This window comes from Vombatus ursinus, unplaced genomic scaffold (assembly GCF_900497805.2).
Source record: "Vombatus ursinus unplaced genomic scaffold, bare-nosed wombat genome assembly UNPS02014861.1, whole genome shotgun sequence".
Classification (NCBI taxonomy): Eukaryota; Metazoa; Chordata; class Mammalia; order Diprotodontia; family Vombatidae; genus Vombatus; species Vombatus ursinus.
The window spans coordinates 59,912-79,075 of NW_020954639.1; the positions used below are offsets into that span (position 1 = coordinate 59,912).

Genomic DNA, 19,164 nt, shown 5'->3' on the forward strand with positions numbered 1-19,164 from the left:
ACTCAGGTATTTTATGCATTTTGTAGTTAGGTGGAATAAGATTTCCATTTCTGTTGTTGATTCTTGTGTTTTATTATTATTATATAGAAATGCTGTTGATTTTTGAGGATTTATTTTGTAGCCTGCAACTTTGCTGAAGCTGTTAATTGTCTCAATTAGTATCTTTGCCAATTCCCTAGGATTTTCCAAGAAAACCATCATATTGGCTGCAAACAGGGATAGTTTTATCTCTTCTTTACCTATGCTTATTCCTTTAATTTCTTTCTTTTGTCTTTTTGCTGTTGCTAGCATTTCCAGGACTATCTCAAATAGTGGGAAGAATAGGTATCCTTGTTTCTCTCCTGTTATATATTGGCAGATGTTTTAGTTTATTCTCAATGTGTATGATACTTGCTTTTGGTTTTAGATAGATGCTTTTTATGATATTACAAAAAGCTCCCTCTATATATGAAGAATGCTATTCCCTTCAGACCAAAAAGTAATGAACTAAATATGCAGAATGAAACATTAATTTTTGACATGTCCAATATGGAAACTTGTTCGCTTCACTATGCATATTTTTGTAACTGATACTTTGCAGGGTTTTTAGCATAAAACAGTGGTGTACTTTGAGTTTTTTTCTGCATCTATTGAGATGATCATGTGGTTTTGGATGGTTTGATTTTTAATATGTTTAATTATGTTGATTGTTTTCCTAATGTTAATCCATTCTTGTATCCCTAGCATAAATTCCACTTAATCATAATGTAAGATTTCTTGGATAAAATGCTGTAGTCTGATGTGATATCATTTGAATTTTTTGAGTGAATGTTCATGAATAATATTGGCCTATAGTTTTTTGTTTTTTGTTTTGTTTTACCTTTCCCTGATTTAGGTATTAGGGCTATATTTGTCTCATAAAAGGATTTTGATAAGGTGCTTTCTTTCTCAATTTTAGGGAATAGTTTGTGACAGGCATTAACTATTCTTTTAAAGTTTGCTAGAATTCTCTTGTGAATCTATCAGGACCAGAAGTTTTTTTTTCCCCCTTCTTTGGTAGTTCGTTTACAGCTAGATCTATTTCTTGTTCTGAGATTTTGTTAGTTAATATCTGTCTGATCTTCTGATAGTTTGGGCATTTTATGTTTTTGAAGTATCCCTCTATTTTCTATTCTTGGTTTTATTAACCTGTAGTGGTGTATGTTTTGATTATTCTTTTAATTTCTTCAGGTTTTGCTGTGATTTCACCTTGCTCATTTGCTGTTTTAATGATTTGATTTGCTCTCTTTTTAATCAAATTAGCAAAGGGTTATTTACCATTTCTATAGTTATTTGTTTCCAATTTGTTTCCTCTTTAATTTTTTCTATTTCCTTTTTTGGGGCTTATTTTAGGTTTATTTGTTACTTTTCTAACTTCTTAAAATGCATATTCAGTTCACTAATCTTTCTCCTTTCTAGTTTGTTAATGTTTTATATAAGGCTACTGATTTATCTCCTGAAGACCGTTTTAACTGCAACCACGTAATTTTGGTATGTTTTTTCATCATTATCATTTTCTTTTGCATAGTTGTTAATTGTTTTTATGATTTGTTCCTTGGCCTACTCTTTGTTTAAGATTTCCTTATTAACTTTCCATTTGGGTCTGTATCTTTTTGTCCTGAACCAGTCTCTGAACCAATTTCTTTTTATTGTTTCATGGATTGTAAAGGATATATTGACTATCTCTGCCTTTTTACATATATTTGCAATATTTCTGTGCTCCAAAAGTGACCATGTACGAGGGCGAAGGCATTTGGAACTTAGAAGTTTATTACTGTTACTGGATTGTTGGCTAAGGTTCATTTTAGCATAATATAATTTCCTTGTTTATCTCTTTTTATTTTTTGAATGTTTCTGCTTTTCAGATAGCATGATTACAATTCCTGCTTTTTTTGTATTCCCTTCAAATATATTAAAAAATTTTTTGCATCCGCTCAGTTTTATTTTGTGTATATCTTTGTTTTAAAAAATGTGTTTCTTGTAAGCAACATATTGTAGGGTTTTTTGGTAATCCAACCTGTCATTCTTTTTCATTTTATTGGATGCTTGATTTAGTCACATTTAAAGTTACCAGTTTTGTTGTTCAGTTTAGTTATGTCTGACTTTTTGTGACCCCATTTGGCATTTTCTTGGTAAAAATACTGGTGTGGTTTGACATTTCCTTCTTCAGTTCATTTTACAGATAAGGAAACTAAGGCAAACAGGGTTAAATGATTTGCCCAGGGTTATACAGCTAGTAAGTCTCTAAGGGTGGATTTGAACTCAATAAAATGAGTCTTCTCCTGATTCTAGGCTCAGCACTCTATACGCTACGCCACCTAGCTGCCCCCCAAAAGTTAGGAGTTAGGTTTAATATTTTCCTCCATCTGTTTCTAATATTGGGATTTTTTTTTCAATTTAAGATTCCCCCCTTCTCCTGTAAACATAGTTCATGTGTTCCTTCAGTTCCTTTACTTTAATCTTTTTTTAAGGTGACCTTGTTTCCACTGTCTCTCTTCCTTCACCTCTGATCCCCTCTTCTTTTGACTCTTTTCCCTTTGTAGTTTTGTTTGCTAGTTCTTAGTTTTCTCTGTAGCTTCTACCTGATTATATAATTCTTCCTCTCTTCTTTTTTCCTCTCAGTCAAGTAGATTCCCCTATCTACTTCTTTCCTTCAACTAGTCCTATTCATTCATTTTCTAATGATTTAATTTTTGTGCCCTTTTCCAAAAAGGATTTCTCTCACTCTCTTCATTATTCCTCCTTTCTTGCTGTCTACTCTAGACTGCCATTCTCTGATTCACGACACCTTTAATTATCTGATTTCTCCCTTTTCTCTATTCTTCATACAATTAAAGATTCCAAGGTTTCCATCAAGGCTCTCTCTTCTAGACACTTTCTGTCATTGCCTTATAGGGTTTTGCCCATGGATTCCCCTTTTCCACTGTGCCTCACTCCCAGAACAATGACAGTTATTGCAAAATAAATCCTGGGGTGTTTGGAGTGTTTAAGGTGGACTGGCACCTCTGGTGCGAGGGCTTGCCGAGCCCTTTTCAGGACTGCCTATCTACCTTTGGTGTCCACCTGGCACTCAGCTCTCACCTGTGGCTCCAAGAAACTGTAGCATGCACAGTGGCCACACCCTGGTAAATCATTTTGGCAGATGACAGGCTAAACCTGATTCGGAATAACTGACAGGCCTCAACCCCTTCAGTGAGTTAGGGGAATGTCTACTCCAGGCATGAAGACTTCCTCTTTCAAAATGGGCAGATGAAGACAGTTTGTTCCAAGCATGAAGGCAGCTGAAGCAGGTGCTGTGGAGCACTTAAAAGTTGGTCAGACATAGACAAGCCAAGGTCATTCACTGCATCTGGACCATCTCCAGCTAGCTGGCTTGACTTTTGTTCTACGACTAGACTTCAATGACTCTGGAAGAGAGAGCGAGGCTGAAGACTTTGTGCAACCTGCCTCACTTAAATTCAGGTTACCCAAAAGTCAAGACATCACCCTTTGATTTCATTGGTCTGCTTCAAAAACGAAGGCCAAACAACAACAAATAAATCCTACATTAGTGTAAGTAATAGACATTTTTTCATAATTTGATTTTTCCTCTGTGGATTGTTAAGCTATTTTTAAGTGGTTATGGGCCTCATTGAGGGTACGGTTTAATATTCTGAGGTTTAATGCAGTCAGCAGAGTCATTTTCAAACAGCATCTGAAAGATGATCATCTTTGAGTACTGTGTGTGTAACTGTGGAATGCTTTTACTAGGATTCAAGGAAGACATTTTTTATGACAGTCGCAACCATCTCTGTCAAATAAGCATTCTGACTTTCTTTGCTTGATAATAATAGAGGATCCTTAAACAGTAATCTTAATTTCAGTCAAGATATTGGTGAAGGAGAATCTTTAAAGCTGTTTTGCTCTTTGAAATAAAATACTTTTTTGTAATAAATAATAAATGTTTTATATTGTTAATACGTTTAAGTCAGTTGTGTGACTAAGAAGGTGTATTCAGCTGAAGAAAATTCATTTGCAAAAGCTTGTTTATTCCCTTCCTGGATTTTCACCCCAGAATACACTCTATACTTATGGAAATCATTAATAGAATAAGCATTTATATAGTGCCTCCTGTGTGTCAGGCAGAATGCTAAGCACTTTTTACAAATATTATCTCATTTGATCTTTAAAACAGCATCAGAGAAAGTGCATTTTTAAACATTTGCCCCTTAGCTCTGAAATTCTTCACAGTTGGTATTGTAAAAGGCTGATTACTGTATGTCTGTGCCTAACCATCTCATCTTCAGTAGTTAAAGACTGACCAAATTGTTAACTATTACTAAGGAAAGACACTGGAGATCATATTTGGACTAATGATCTATTTATAAAATTTATAAAATTTTTTCTAAAGGTTTTAATAAATATGTTGCTTAATATAATGCAGTAAGAAGATATAATCCATGTTCCCTCCTGTCTTTCAGCAGGATCATCCTTGGGTTCCTGGGAGTTGGAGCTAGGGTGAATTATGCTGATTAACTCTTATTTGCCTTCTCCTCTTGAAACTTTTATATAAGTGAAATATGGTTAAAATGAACATCAGGAGAGTCCTTGTAAAGGAAAAGAAGGGGAGGAGATGTTACCAAAAGGCAAGAAGCTACCAAAAGTGTGTTACTGGAAAGGGAGAGGGAGATGTTGCTAGGAAACCCTGCTTATTAGTGACCCCTACTTATCCTTTACATGCTGATTGTACCTCTGGGAGTGCCTCTGCTAATTTATTTTGTTTTGTTTTAGTGTAAATAGGGAATCAGCTAATGAGGACCCAGTCCTTAGAGCAAGAGTTGTTAACCTGATATCTGTGAACTTAAAAAAACAACAACTGCATTTCAATATGTTGGTTTCCTTTGTAATTCTCTATATTTTATTTTATGTATTTAATACCATTTTGAGAAATGGCATGGTCAGTAAATTTTTACCAAATAGTCAGAGGGGTACATGATACTTCAAAAGGTTAAGAACTCTACCTTACAGTATTTGCAATATGACCTGCTTTGTAGCAATCTATCTAGAAGCTTAGTGATCCTGTTTCTGGACCTATGCAATGGAGGGGCCCTGCCCCTGACTTCAAAGTACAAGTCATTCTATGACTATTTTCTGTCAGCTACTAGCTGGTAATGAAAAGCCTTTTAAATGACTGGGGAGTCAAAACTGAGTGAACATTCAAAAGGTATGAGAGTATGATCTTTCATGCTCTTCTCTGGCAGCTTTCAAGTGAGGGAAAAGAAATGTTGTGGGCCTCTAGGTGTGGGAGGCGCAGCTGGCCCTATTTCCAATTCAACCACCATGTGGCCATGAGGCACGGCACTCCTCCTCCCCCCTCTCCTTTTTGGATTTATTGTTTTGTGTTCATGGGGGAATGACCGTTAGAGACAGAATGGATCAGGTTTCAACCTTGTGACATTCAGAGATCAGATGAGCCATCAAAGGGTACCCTTCTAACTGGAGTTGGTAGTAGCAGTAGCTGAGTATAGTAAGAAACCAGCCCTGATCTGTTTGACTTCCAATCTGTTTGACTCAGACAAGCAAATATTTCAACTGGGGAAAGGAGTATAGCACCCTTTGGAGATGCATAGTGGAGGGGTCCTTACCCTCTTACCCACTTCAGAGCAGAAGCAACTATCCTCTGACTGCTTTCTGTTGGCATGAGGACTCTTAATTATAACCCTGGTTATAATAAAGGGAAACTTCCTGACTCTTAGGCCTCTTCTTTCTGCTAGCCCAAAGTGTAAGGATGACTTTCTCATCTCCAGGGAGTTGGTAGGAGGGATGCCCTTCCTCCAACTGGACTGTAAGGTGTGAGCTCATGACCTCCAAGACAAGCCTTTTGTCTGGGATGATGCCATGTCTTGCTTGTATCTTTTTTTTCTTGATATGGAGCCTTGTAAGATGTCAAAAGGCAACTGGCAAGGGGATATTCCATGTGAGAATAGCTATGGAAGAAAGTGGCAGAGGCTGATTAGCCAATAAAATCACACAGAGAGAAACAGAGAAAGAGAGACAGACACACACACAGAGACAGAGATATGAAGAAAAATGTCTACTTGGCACTGATTGGGCTGTATTTAGTGGAAGTAAGATGTAAAATAACTTACAAGAAGCTCAGTTACAAATATTTCAGTCAGGTTTAAATATTAGCCTCACAACTGATAATAATCATTCTATGAATCTTTATTGCTTAACATTTCATTTCTGTGTCAGAATAAAACTGCCTGTTCCTTTCCTGATTCATGTTTGTACTCTGGGTGCCTTTTTACTTCCTCTAGTCCTGCTAGGGAGGACTCCTTAGACTAGGGCTAAAAATAGAATTGTTCCTCACAAATCTGAGGTGCAGGTAGAACTGGGCTCTGGGAGCCTAGTTCTCCAATTGAGAAGATAGTTAACTCCACTATAGCGAACTCAGGGCAAGCCGGAAGAGTAAGATTGGGACAGAAAATGGCAAAGGTCAACATAGTGATTCCTAAATTGCCACTGTGCTACATATGAATAAATAACTGTGTTTGTCTGAGATAAACATTTGGGCCCTTTGCATTTTCAGGGATACATTGGAGATATCCACATGGGACTCTGGATACCTTACCAGTTGGAAGTATGCCTCCCTTCACCAAGATTAGGGTAGAAGATGTTTTGTAGCAACTATTTTAAGTTTGAGTCCAGTTCCCATTAGAAGGGATCTATTGGTTATTGGGGCAAAGTCTAGAAGGAGCCTTCCTGTGCCTTGCTACCATTTCCTTATTGGGGACTATAAAGGAAACAAGGGATAGAGCCAAGAGGTTATTTGGGACTGTACAGACACAAGGAAGCAGAGTCTGAGGTCAAAACTTAAATGCAATGTCTAGAAGACTGAGCTGTTACCCCTAAGTTCCTAGGGCAAAGTATAATCTTAGCTACCATATCCAGAAATAAGCATGGTCACTGATGCAGAGTGTAGTGAGAAGAACTGGGAAAACAGTTTATGCCATAATACTAATACTGTAAAGAACCAACAATTTTGAAAGACTTCAGACCTCTGATTAATTTAGTGATCAGCCAAAATTCCACAGGACTGAGGATGAAGAATGCTAAAGAATGACAAATGCTGAAGAATGACAAAGAGGTGATGGATTAACAATTTTGGATGTGGCCAATATGGATATTTATTTTTCTTAACTATGCTTATTTGTAAAGGGTTTTCTTTTTCTTTTAAGATGGGGCAGATGGCAGGGAGGAAATAAATGCTTGATAATTGAAAAAAAATTAATTAAAAAACTCCCAAACTATTCCTCTCTGCCTTTGAACTTACCATGTCAACCAACCAGGCTAGGTTAGAAAGGCATTCCCATAGGGCAGGGCAATGGAAATTCCTCTAAAACCTTTAACACCAACTCCTATAGGTAGGGCACTTTATGGATCAGATGGTTGGCTAAGAAGACAAACAGACTCCCCACTTACTTAAAGGACTAGCTCAGCTTACATTAGATAGGTGCTATTCTTACCACACATGCCATTTCCACTTTCTTGAGAATTAAATCCAAGACTCTGATGTTAGAGTATAAATGTGGTGTTGAACTGAGTTTGTTTTTAAAATCACTAGAGTTTCTTTTCCTTTTTGTTTATTTATTTGCTTGATCATCTTCCATTTTCTTCCTTGAATGTCTTCCAGATGACTTTGCTTAATTGGGTCTTTTGCCAAGATTTCTTCCTATTCAGGTTTCCTTCCACTGTTTCTCACTGTTGATGAGGTTGCTGCTCGAGACCTTCCACCATACTTCTGCATAAAATTTCATAAATTAGTTACATGTTTTGTTTTCAGCTTTTTCTTTCTAGTCCCATTGTTAATCTAGACAGGTCCTCGTCACTGAACATCTATTTTTTTTGCAACAACTTCCTAACTAATCACCCTGTCTTAACACCTACCCTTATCAATCCACTGGCATATTTCTTGCCAGATTATTCTTCTTACAGTATGGCCTTCATTATGTTATTGCTGTGCTCAAGAATATCCAGCAATCTTATTGCTTGCATTTTCTTGATCCTCCTTAATCTGATCCTCTCCAAATTAATTTCTTCTGTTTGCCCTTTATCTCCCATGCTTATTCTCGTCTCTCTGGCTGCTCATCCAGCCATCTTGAACAAAGTATTCTCTACTTTCTTCTCTATGTCACCTCTGAAAACAAATAACCAAAGAGTCACAGAGGTTATACAACCACTGTTAATACCAAAGAGCTCACACAGATTATCACAACCACAGTTAATTCTGAAAAATAAAATAAAATAAAACGAAACCAAAGAGCTAACAGTTTTCATAAGTAAAAAGCTTTCTTTATTCCATTGAAGGAGGGAAACTAGACACATGTGCCAGGGCTTCCTCTGATACTGAGGAGACCCACTTTAGTGGAGGCAAATCTCAATACATATACTAATGGCTATACAGTGAGCTACAGCCCTAATGACAAGTTTTGATTCATAGCAGTGCTTCATGACCATGTGATACTGGCTTACATTTTTATGTACTTTGAATTTCCAAAGTACCTTCATATATATGTGTGTGTGTATATATATATATATAATATATATATTTCTCATTTAAGCTTTGCAACAACTTGGATATGTGTGTATATATGTTATTGTAACATTTATATAATGATTTAAGGTTTGTAAACTTTTTATATATAGAAACTAATCCTTCCAAATGTGCCATTTCTCCCCTCTTTTCTCACAGGTTGCAACCTCAGTCAAATCACCATTCTCTCAAATATTTAGGCACTTTCTTTTTCCTTGGTCCTTCCCTATTGCCTTCCAAAAAAAATGCAAGCTTCCTCCATTTTTTGTTTTTTAATAATATTTTATTTTTTCCCAATTACATGTAAAGACAATTTTTAACATTCAATTTTTAAAAATTTGGGTTCCAAATTCTTTTCCTCCCTTATTCACTTCCTCTTCTCTGAGATAGTAAGTAGTTTGACATAGGTTATATATATGCAATCATGCAAAACATGTTTCCATATTAGTCATGTTATGAAAGAAGAAACAGACCAAAAAAACCCCACAAATAAAGTGAAAAATAGTATGCTTCAATCTGCATTCACACTCCATCAGTTCTTTCTCTGGATGTGGATAGCATTTTTCATCATGAGTCCTTTGGAATTGTCTTGGATCATTGTATTGCTCAAAATAGCTAAATCATTCACAGTTGATCGTCATACAGTATTGCTGTTACCGTGTACAGTGTTCTCCTGCTCATCATTTCTTATAATACAATAATGAATGTAATGAAATGCTATTGTTCTATTAGAAATGATGAGTAAGCTGACTTCAGAAAAACCTGAAAAGACTTACATAAACTGATGCAAAGTGAAGGGAGCAGCACTAGGAGACCATTGTACACAGTAATAGCAATATTGTATGATGATCAACTATGAATGATTTAGCTATTTTGAGCAATACAGTGATCCATAGATTCCCAAAGTGAGTGATACTGCCCCCTGGGGGGCACTGAAATGATCCAGGTGGGGAGTAGTAGCCTCGGGTGCAATTGGTGGGAATTGAATAAAAATAAGGGGGCAATGGAAGCATAAGGAAAGAAAGGGAGATAATTTTGAAAAACCATTTATGCATATTTCATCTGTTGTGTAACAGTTAAAGTTGTAATGATTACATTATTTTCCAAATAAACACACAAAAATGCACACCAATAAGTGGTCAAGTCTGCTGACAGGTTTTAACAAGCAAGTGTTGACAGGTGAGCTTGGGAAGTCCATGCATTGGCAGAAATATGTGCATGTAATGACTTGTTTACAATACTGTACTATATGGTTACATGACACAATATTGTGTCATCAAAATTTAAATTCAGGAAAAAAATCACATTTGCAATAAATTATTAAATTTAAAATGTGTCATTTTTAAACCTATATTTTATATTTTTTTAAATGATGCAAATTTAAAAATAAAGGGTTAAAGAAAGTAGATTTCCAGGAGGGGACTGAGTAATTTTTTTTTTAAAAAGGGTGGTAGGTCAAGTTTGGGAACTGCTGTTAACAACCATATACCACAACTTGTTCAGCCATTCCCCAGTTAATGGTGCTCTCAATTTCCAATCCTTTGCCACCCCAAAAATAGCTTCTATAAATATTTTTGTACAGATAGGTGCTTTCCATTTTTTAAAATCTCTTGGGGATCCAGACCTAATAGTAGTATTGCTAGATAAAAGAGTTTGATTGCCATTTGGGCATAGTTCCAAATCACTCCCCAGAATGGTTGGATCAGTTCATAACTCCACCACAGCATTTCATTGATGTCCTAATTTCCCCACATCCCCTCCAACATTACTCATTTTCCTTTTCTTGTCATATCAGCTAATCTGATACGTATGAGGTGGTACCTCAGAGTTGTTTTAATTTGTATTTCTCTAATCAATAATTATTTATAGACATATGAAAAATGCTGAACTTGTCTTCAAGATTGCAAAATTATTAAGTCTAATGGTCTTTTCTGAGTCTTCATTCTCTTGACTTCTCTTGCATTTGCCACTGTTGGCAACTGTGGGTCTCCTTTTGTACACTCTCTTCTCTCTGGGTTTTCATGACGCTACTTTTGCCCAGATCACCTGCCTGTCAGATAGCTTCTTCTTGGTGTCCTCTGATGGCCCATCATGCATCTTAATTGTGAATGTTTACTGAGGTCCCGTCCCTGGGAGTTCTTTACTCTCCTATAAACTCTCTTGGTAACCTCATTACTTCTTATGAATTTAATTATCATTTCTATGCAGGTAGCACACAGATGGATATATCCCAGTCCCAGCCTCTCTTCTGACCTGCAGTCTCATGTAATGAATTGTCAGTTGAACATTTCAAACTGGATATCCTGGATACATCTCAGACTCAGTATGTACAAAATGGAATTCATTATCTTTCCTTCCAAACCCTCTTCTCTTCCAAACCACTCTATTTTTGGTCCAATCTTCCAGGTTCATAACCTCAATATTATCCTTTCCCGCATTCCCCATACAACATCTAGGGTACTTGACACCTTCTCTCTACTCATACAGAGATTCATCTTAGTTTAGGACCTCATATTTTTTTTTCCTTAAATTATTGCAACAGTCTCCCAATTGGTCTCTCCTAACTCTAAATTATTTTACACATTGCTTGCAAGGTGATTTTTCCTTAAGTGTAGATGTGACCTTGTCACTGTCCTACTCAAACATCCAGATACTCCCTACTGCTTCTAAGACAAAATACAAGCTCCTTTGTTTAGCTTTTAAAGCCTTTCACATGCTGGCCTCAACCTCAGTTTTCAATCTCATCGAACATTAATTACTCCTCCTCTTCCATCTTGCATCTCAGCCAAACTGGCCTTTTTGTTTTTCACAGGAGGTATTCCATATCCTGTGTTTATGCATTTCCATAGGCTCTCTTCAAGCCCTGGAATATACTCCTCATTTCCACCTCATACAATCCTCATTCCTTCATCCAAGGAAGCTTCATTACCACCTTCTTAATGAAACCTTTCCTGATTCCCTCAACTATTAGTGCTAGCTTGCATCTAACTTCTATTTACTCTCTTCATATTTATTCTGCATATACTGTGCTTGTTGTTTTCCCTATTAGAACGTAAAGTCCTTTTGAGTGGGATTGTTTTTACTCGTATCTTTTTTTTTTTTGTATCTCCAGTACCTGTTTACTTTTTACTGTAACTCCAGTGCCTACCACAGTTCGAAAATAGTAGTATTTAGTACTTTTTTGATTGATTTGATCCTTACGACAACCATGTGAAAAAACTGAGGTGGAAAGTTTGCTTCATATACTTAAGATACTGAAGAATCTGGAGCAGAACTCGTCTTCTGATTTATAGTCCATTGTTCTTTCCATTATACTCTTTTGACTTTTTACGGATAGTATTTTAAAACTTACCAGTAGTGTTTTTGAAATATTTAGTGAAGATTTTCCCCTAAGTCTTTATCATTTTAAATTTAATAGTGATTTTACATACCCTGGATTCATAGCAATAATAATCATAAAGATGAATTTTTTTCTTACTCCAAATCATAAAAGTTATGTTTTGTTATTTTCCCCCCTAGATGAGGATATTGTGGCCTGAGTCACACAGACTATAGGTTCACTTCATGTTCAATAACTAGGTCATGATTAATGTGAGTTCAAATAATGTGAAATTTGATGGAATATGAAGTATAAAATGATGCCAAGTCTCATTTAATTCCAGCTAGAATTCAATTAATGCAATATGTATAAACAAATTGAAGGTTTTAATATATAGCTATGTCATCAGCCTGTACTTTCCTGTTAAGCATAGATATGTTGTGTTCCTATATATAATTTTGCTACCAGTTATGTTGTTTTTTAAAAAAGTCTTTTATAATTGACAAAAGGAAGAATGTATATTCCAGATGGAAACACTGCCAGTGTAAAAAAAAAGTTTATTATTACAGTAGAACAAAAATTTGATGTAATTGAATGAAATGAATGTGATCATATTAACTCTAAAATAGGATCAGAATACCTAAATCTGTGGTATGGAATATTCTAAAACATGCCATAAGAACAGAAGGAAAAATCAAAAGTTGCATCAGCTTTTTTTTGTGGTTTGAAACAATTATAAGGAATGATGTGTTACAGTGATAGAAATAGAACATCTTTTAGTTGTATGGATTAAAGATTTTAATAAAAAATGTGTTGCTCTTAGAGCAGCCACTCAGACAAAAACTTAAGACAGTGAAAGAAAATAGAAATGAAATGGGTAGTGAATAAATGTTTACTGCAATGATTAGTTTGTTTGATCACTTGAAAAATCGAGTATCTTTAGGTATAATGTTCAGTAACTTTAAAATTTTACTTTCCATACCTACCCTTTACTTTGTAATAAATTTGAATCAGAAGTACTCTTCTTATCCTTTGCTGTTATGTTAATAAAATTATAAAAGCATATTATGTTAATAAATGGATAAAAACTTATATTAAAATTTTTCATTGAAAACATCCATTGGTCTGTAACCAATTATCATATTTTACATATAATTATAACTTTAAATAGTATGAATTTGAATAATTTAAATACTTCATGGGATTCATTATTTGCACTAAAAGCTAGCTGTGTATCAATCTAGTTTTGCTTTAGTTGCCCAGGTCTTCTTCAGTACCATGGATAGAACACAATCATAGCATCTTCTATTTGGAAGAGAACAGAGGAACGTTCTAGTACATCTCAACAAGAATTTCCCGTTGCAAGGTTGTATTTTTTTTTAAACCAAAACAAAACCCTGTGTGTATGTATGTGTGTGTGTGTGTGTGTGTCTGTGTCTGTTGATTTACCAATCTGGTGAAATCTATAAATCTTAGTAGTTGGCCAGTTATGGCCGATGGTCAGTTGTCTGTGGGCAGGAAGACTATGATCACATGTGATGTAGTGATGCGTCTAATTATAAAAATTTCAAAATATTAATTAGCAGGAAATTTTGATATCAGCAACAACTGTAATGTGACATAAATATATGAGTGATTTTTAGTGACAATAAAATCATAGGTACTGGTTTGTTGTCTACATTCATAATTGAAGGAGATGCTAAATCTTCAGTAGAGATTAGTGAAAATAAAGATGTGATTTCCCCCCCTTTTTAAGTTCATGGACTCCCTGAAATCTAGCCCTGTACCCTGGGGCTTGATGCACCCCAGATTGAGAATTCTTGTTTTAACAAGCCTTGGTCATCTAACCTTTAGCTAAGTCCTCAAGTGAGGGGGAACCCGCTACCTCCTAAGGCAGCCCATTTAGGATAACTCTAATTGTTAGAAAGTTTTTCCTTATATGTAGCTCTTTCTCTATATATAGCCTGTATCTAGCTCTCTGTTTTCACCCATTTTTCTTAGTTCTCTGTTCTTAAGTCATCCATACAAATCTATTTCTTCTTCCATATGATAGCCCTTTATATATCTGAAAACAACTTAATGTACTCTTCCATTTTGGGGATAAGGATTCCTAGTCCTTTTAATGGGTCTTCATGTGGCATAATTTGAGGTCCCTACCACAATAGTTGCCCTCTTCTGATCATTCTCCAGTATATCACTGTCTTTCCTAAGTTGTAGTACCTCCTTCAGAACACAATACTTCAGATTTGGTCTGACTAGAGCACAGTATACTTTTTGCCTAATCTGGAACACTGTGTCTCTCTTAAGGCAACCTAATATTACTCACAAATTCACTTATGCCTTCCCTGAAATGCAATAATTGGGGTTGTGTGGAGGAATGGAAACCTTTTAAGGGGAAGTGAGTTAGAATGATTCGCTTAGTTTTTTTCTAAAGCCAGTCTTTGAGCTTTTGCTTCATTAGTAGGTTGTCCAGGGATCAAAACTAACTACTGGGAAGAATGGGTCAGTTTGCAGTCACTTGGAAGATTTATATCAGAGTTGAGTAGGCCAGGTTGGTTTAGAAGCTGAATTAAATGGGTGGATACACAGAACAATGATCCAGATCTCCTTATTCCCCACTGTGGGTAGGTATATGTAGGTATGATAGGATACAACCAATCTGGTCATACCAGAGTCATTGGGATTGGAAGATGTCTTCTTGTAGGTTCTATTATATAAAGAATTAGAAAATATGGCCCCTGCCCTTGTGGAATTTATAATCTCAGTTGGGATATACACAGGCGTACTATCTAATTTACAAGAGATATTGATCTCTAGATATAGCTCTTTGTGCAGAAACTAATGAGTCAACATATCAACAAATGAAATGTAGTGCAGACTGAATAAGTAAGTGTTGAGGGCATATAACAAACGGAATTAACCCAAAATTGATGGCAGGGCAGGGAACTCTATGCCAGAAATTAATTTATCTCACTGAATATCTCACCCTTTTTCAGTCTGTCTTACAGACTGAGTGGGATAAATGACATATGTTTAATATTGCTAAACACATTCAATTGTCTGTTATTTTATGGTTGAGAATGTCAACATAGTCTTAGTACTGATCTTCTGAAATCCATTACTAGCTTTATCATGCATTTCTGGGACATTAGTCAGTGACTTCACTTTCTTATGATTTTTTTTTTCTTTTTAAGCAATTGGGATTAAGTGACTTGCCCAGGGTCACACAGTTAGTAAGTGTCAAGTGTTTGGTCTGAGGGTAGATTTGAACTCGGGTCCTCCTGACTTCAGGGCTGGTGCTCTACCCACTGCGCCACCTAGCTGCCCCTTTATGATTTCTAAATATCTTCAGATTATAGTAAGTACTAAGGAGTCCTCAAAAATTATCAAAATGAAATTAATTTTAAAAACCACATAGAAAAATTATTCCTGGTCTATGTTGCAAAATGAAATGTAGAAACAAAATATTTTAAAATTAGAAGGGGCCTTATAAATCCATGAACGCCATTATTTTAAAGATGAGAAGATTGAAATATACAGAAGTGAAGCAATTTGTACAAAGGGCACACAGGTAATTGTTGTTGTTAAGTCATGTCTGACTCTTCGTGACCCTATCTGGAGATTTTCTTGGCAAAGATACTGGAGTGTTTTGCCATTTCTTTCTCTAGATCATTTTACAGATAAGGAAACTGAGGCAAACAGGATTATGTACATGATTTGCCCAGGGTCACACAGCTAGTAAGTGTCTGCTGCTAAAATTGAACTCAGAAAGATGAGTCTTCCTGACTCCAGGCCTTGTGCCACCTAGCTGCCATGCAGGAAATTAGTGGCAGAGTAAAAAGTTTATCTCAGACTATCATTATAGGACTATGTCTGGTGATATTTTGTATTTTTATACTTTAAAAAAATCCTCATTGTGTTTGGGGGGGGGGGAAGAAAGAATTATTCAGAATTTGAAAAAAGGATGTTAAAGGGGCAGCTAGGTGGCGCAGTGGATAGAGCACCAGCCCTGAAGTCAGGAGGACCTGTGATCAAATCTGGCCTCAGACCAAAACACTTGACACTTATTAGCTGTGTGACCCTGGGCAAGTCACTTCAACCCAATTGCCTAGAAAAAAGAATGTTAAAATTGTTTTTACATGTAATAGGGAAAAAATAAAATATTAAATTAAAAAATAATTTAAACAATCCTCATTATGCAACATATATTATTCCATCTCTTGGGCCCCCAGAATATAAACCAAGTCTTAATCATGGAATTGGATTTTCTTGTTGCGATGTAAATTTTGTATTTTTTGATGTTATGGTTGTAATAACAACACACCACTCTAGAGTCATTTAGGTTATCCTAATGCCCATAAAGCATATAGGCAAAGAAAAAGTTTGTACTTTTCACTGTTCTAATCTGTGTTAACTCTGTGTCAGGCAGATAAAGTGCCCAGTTTTTGATTAGATAAAACTCTTGACCTAATGCAGGGGTCTTGAATCATTCTCTTTTTGCTGCCTTAGTTAATTTAGATCCCAGTTTTGGTCCTGATAAACTTCCTTTACTAGAGCCTCACCCAAGCCTGTTACAGATAAGTCACTCTGAGAACTTCTCCACCACATCTGAGTCTGATTAGGAAAGCCTCCTCTCACAATTGTTCCAAACCAAGGCCATCTTGGAGTATATAATTTCGCCACCTGAACCCCAACTTTGAGCTTGTTTCTTCTCCACACAGCTCTCTCCACACTGGGTCAGTTTCTTGCATCTGCTGGGACAAACCTTCCCAAGAAAAAACTCTTGTTTATATTACCTTCCCAAGTACAAATTTCCTGTAAATCCCTGAACCCAGGTCTTTGCCAGAGCTCTTGAGAAGCATTTGCCTATTTTGTTACATCTGCTTTTTAAGTATGAGCCCTGAGCTTTACCTTTTGCAAGACAGAATGACAATTTTGACCCTCATACAGAAATACCTCATAAAAGAAGGGAAATACTTGTAAGTCTTAAAGGCTTAGAATTTTACTTGTGGCTGAGGATGACTGCTAGTTGTGTAAATAAGCAGTCAGGTCATTCTATATTCTATCTAAAAGAGATCCAAGGGGGAAAAAACCCAGCAATTTAGGTCCCACCTTTCACTGAGAACAGCTGATTTTGCCTTTTCTTTCTAGCCAATGGTGATCAAATCTTTCAGAAAGGAAACTAGATGAGTCATCTTCTGCAGATAAGCTGAAATATTAATAGTTCTATCTCCAGAAGTCCTCAATGCAGCCAAATCACACAGCACGCCTACTCATCTCTATCATTGGAGAGGTTCATGGCAAAGAAATCCCTTCAAAACAGCTTGGATCTTAAAGCTTCAGAAACCGATTAAACAGCTATGAACAGTACAATTGAACCTGAATATTAAGTCGCCCCCCCACCCTCCTTTTCCCTCTAACCAGTTCTTCACGGATTGTGGTCATTTTGTTAGACAGATGGACTTGAAACCTGCTTGATCTTGGAACATCACTTGAACAGTCACTGCAGTGAGTATCTTCCAAAGTGGGTCAGTTCTGGGTTTTAAGATTTAACAAATGCTAAGAAATCTAAGACCTTGGCCATTTTGAAGGGGTGTGTGTGGGGGGGTGTGAATGTGAGTGTGGAATGTGAGTTCCTTGAGATCAGGGACGAGTTTTTTGCTTTTCTTTGTATCACCAGCGCTGAGCACAGTCTCTGGCGCATAGCAAACCCTTAATAAATGTTGACTAACTCGACCAGATAGGACTTTTTGGTTTATTATTCCGGGCTGGATTTGAGGAGTGGGGGTGGGGGTTGGGGAGGAACGGAGCCCAGAGGCATTGTATTTTGATTGGCGCACAGCCATGAGTTAATTAAACTTGACCAGGGGACTTCAGCGTTCCCATTCCCTTCCATCATCTCCCGGATTTTGTAAAATGAAGGCGGCACGGGCCAGAGATCTGCAGCGGGTGAGAGGAGATCTGCAGGGGGCACCCCGCACAGGAGCACTCTCCCGGAGGGTTTGTCTGATTCTTGGCTCTAACCTCAAGCTCCCGGCCCGGCACCGATGCTCAAGGGCCGGGCGAACGGGGTGGAAGGGGAAAGGCTGCTGAGCCCCGTCCTAGTGTTATCCTCTGCGCCACATCAGGCCCTGCCACCCCGTCACCAGCCAGTCAGTCACGCACTCTGCTTTTTTTTTTTTTTTTTTGGTTTCCCCTTCCCTCCCACCCCCAGGCTCCTGCGAATCCAGGGGCAGCTGGGAGCCTCCTAGCCGGGAGTGCTGCACAGGGCGCTCTGCCAACTGCCTTCCCTATGGCGACGGGACGGAGACGGATGGGCGGGGCTTCCGGCGCGGCCGGAAGTGTGAGGCAGCTAGGGGTTGGAGCCGAGGGGAGTGATCGTCCCGTGTCTGTCTACTTCAGTCACCGGGTAGCTACCGTCGCCCGCTGCCTGTTCTTCGTGCCGGGTCGGCTCGCGCCTGCTGCGGTCGCTGGGAGCAGCCGGGGCTAGTGGCGAAGGAGCCCGTGGCTGGCAGTGAGCGGGGAGCGGCGGCGGCGGGAGCGGCGTGAGGCCCCTCGGCGGCTCTGACAGGTGAGAGCCGCTTCCCGGGGAGGGCAGGAGCCTGCTTCCGCCCGGGCCTCTCCACGCCCCGAGGATGCGGGCTTCGCTCGGCTTCGGGACTCCGAGCCATCCTCCGCCCCTGGAAGCCTGGCCGCCATCTTCCAGACTGGAGCCCCCAGCCCCCGGAGAGGGCGGCACGGAAGCTGCGGGGCCCCTTGGCCCCCAGCTCCCTTGGGAGCCTGCGCCCTGAGTCGTGGGGAGGGGTCTTCACGCTGTGACGGTGGGACGTGCGGTGACGCGGCCAGCGGATGCACCCCCGCGCCCCGCAGGCTCCGAGGCCGGTCCTTGGTCCCGTGCCTCCCGAGGCCGGGGGCAGGAAGCGCGGTGTCCTTCGGGGCCGTGCCGCAGCTGTCGGACGGTTCGGGGCAAATGAGCCCAGGTTTCAAGGCCGTGCACTCCTAGCTCCGCCGGGATGCCCCTTTCCCCTTTCCCCTTTTGTAGGTCTTTCCACTGTATTTCGCTCGCTTCTTGTCCCGAACAAAAGACCGGAGAAGTCACTGGGAAAAAAAGGGACATGAAGGAAGCCATCCTTGGCCTGATCCATTGTAATAGACCAGCTTGTGCACATTAATTGCTGCAATGCAGGGCACATTATTATTATTATTATTATTAGAAATAGTTTTATTAAGTAATTTAGGGATAGGGGCAATA

At 38.3% G+C, this 19,164-nt stretch overlaps 1 protein-coding gene across 4 annotated transcripts in view; it reads left to right on the forward strand.

The window, feature by feature from the left end:
* Window positions 1–1,365: 1,365 nt before the first annotated feature.
* Window positions 1,366–19,164, forward strand: part of WDR37 (WD repeat domain 37) — a 125,401-nt gene continuing 107,602 nt past the window's right edge. Inside the window, exons 1-3 of one of the 4 annotated variants that reach the window (XM_027841533.1) lie at window positions 1,366–1,509; window positions 10,802–10,916; window positions 13,168–13,278. The gene's annotated coding sequence lies outside the window, so the exon portion shown is untranslated. Of the gene's footprint in view, window positions 1,510–3,541; window positions 3,571–10,801; window positions 10,917–13,167; window positions 13,279–17,006; window positions 17,421–18,440; window positions 18,484–19,164 lie in introns of those variants that run through there. The other 3 variants (XM_027841532.1, XM_027841530.1, XM_027841531.1) reach the window with 3 other exon arrangements.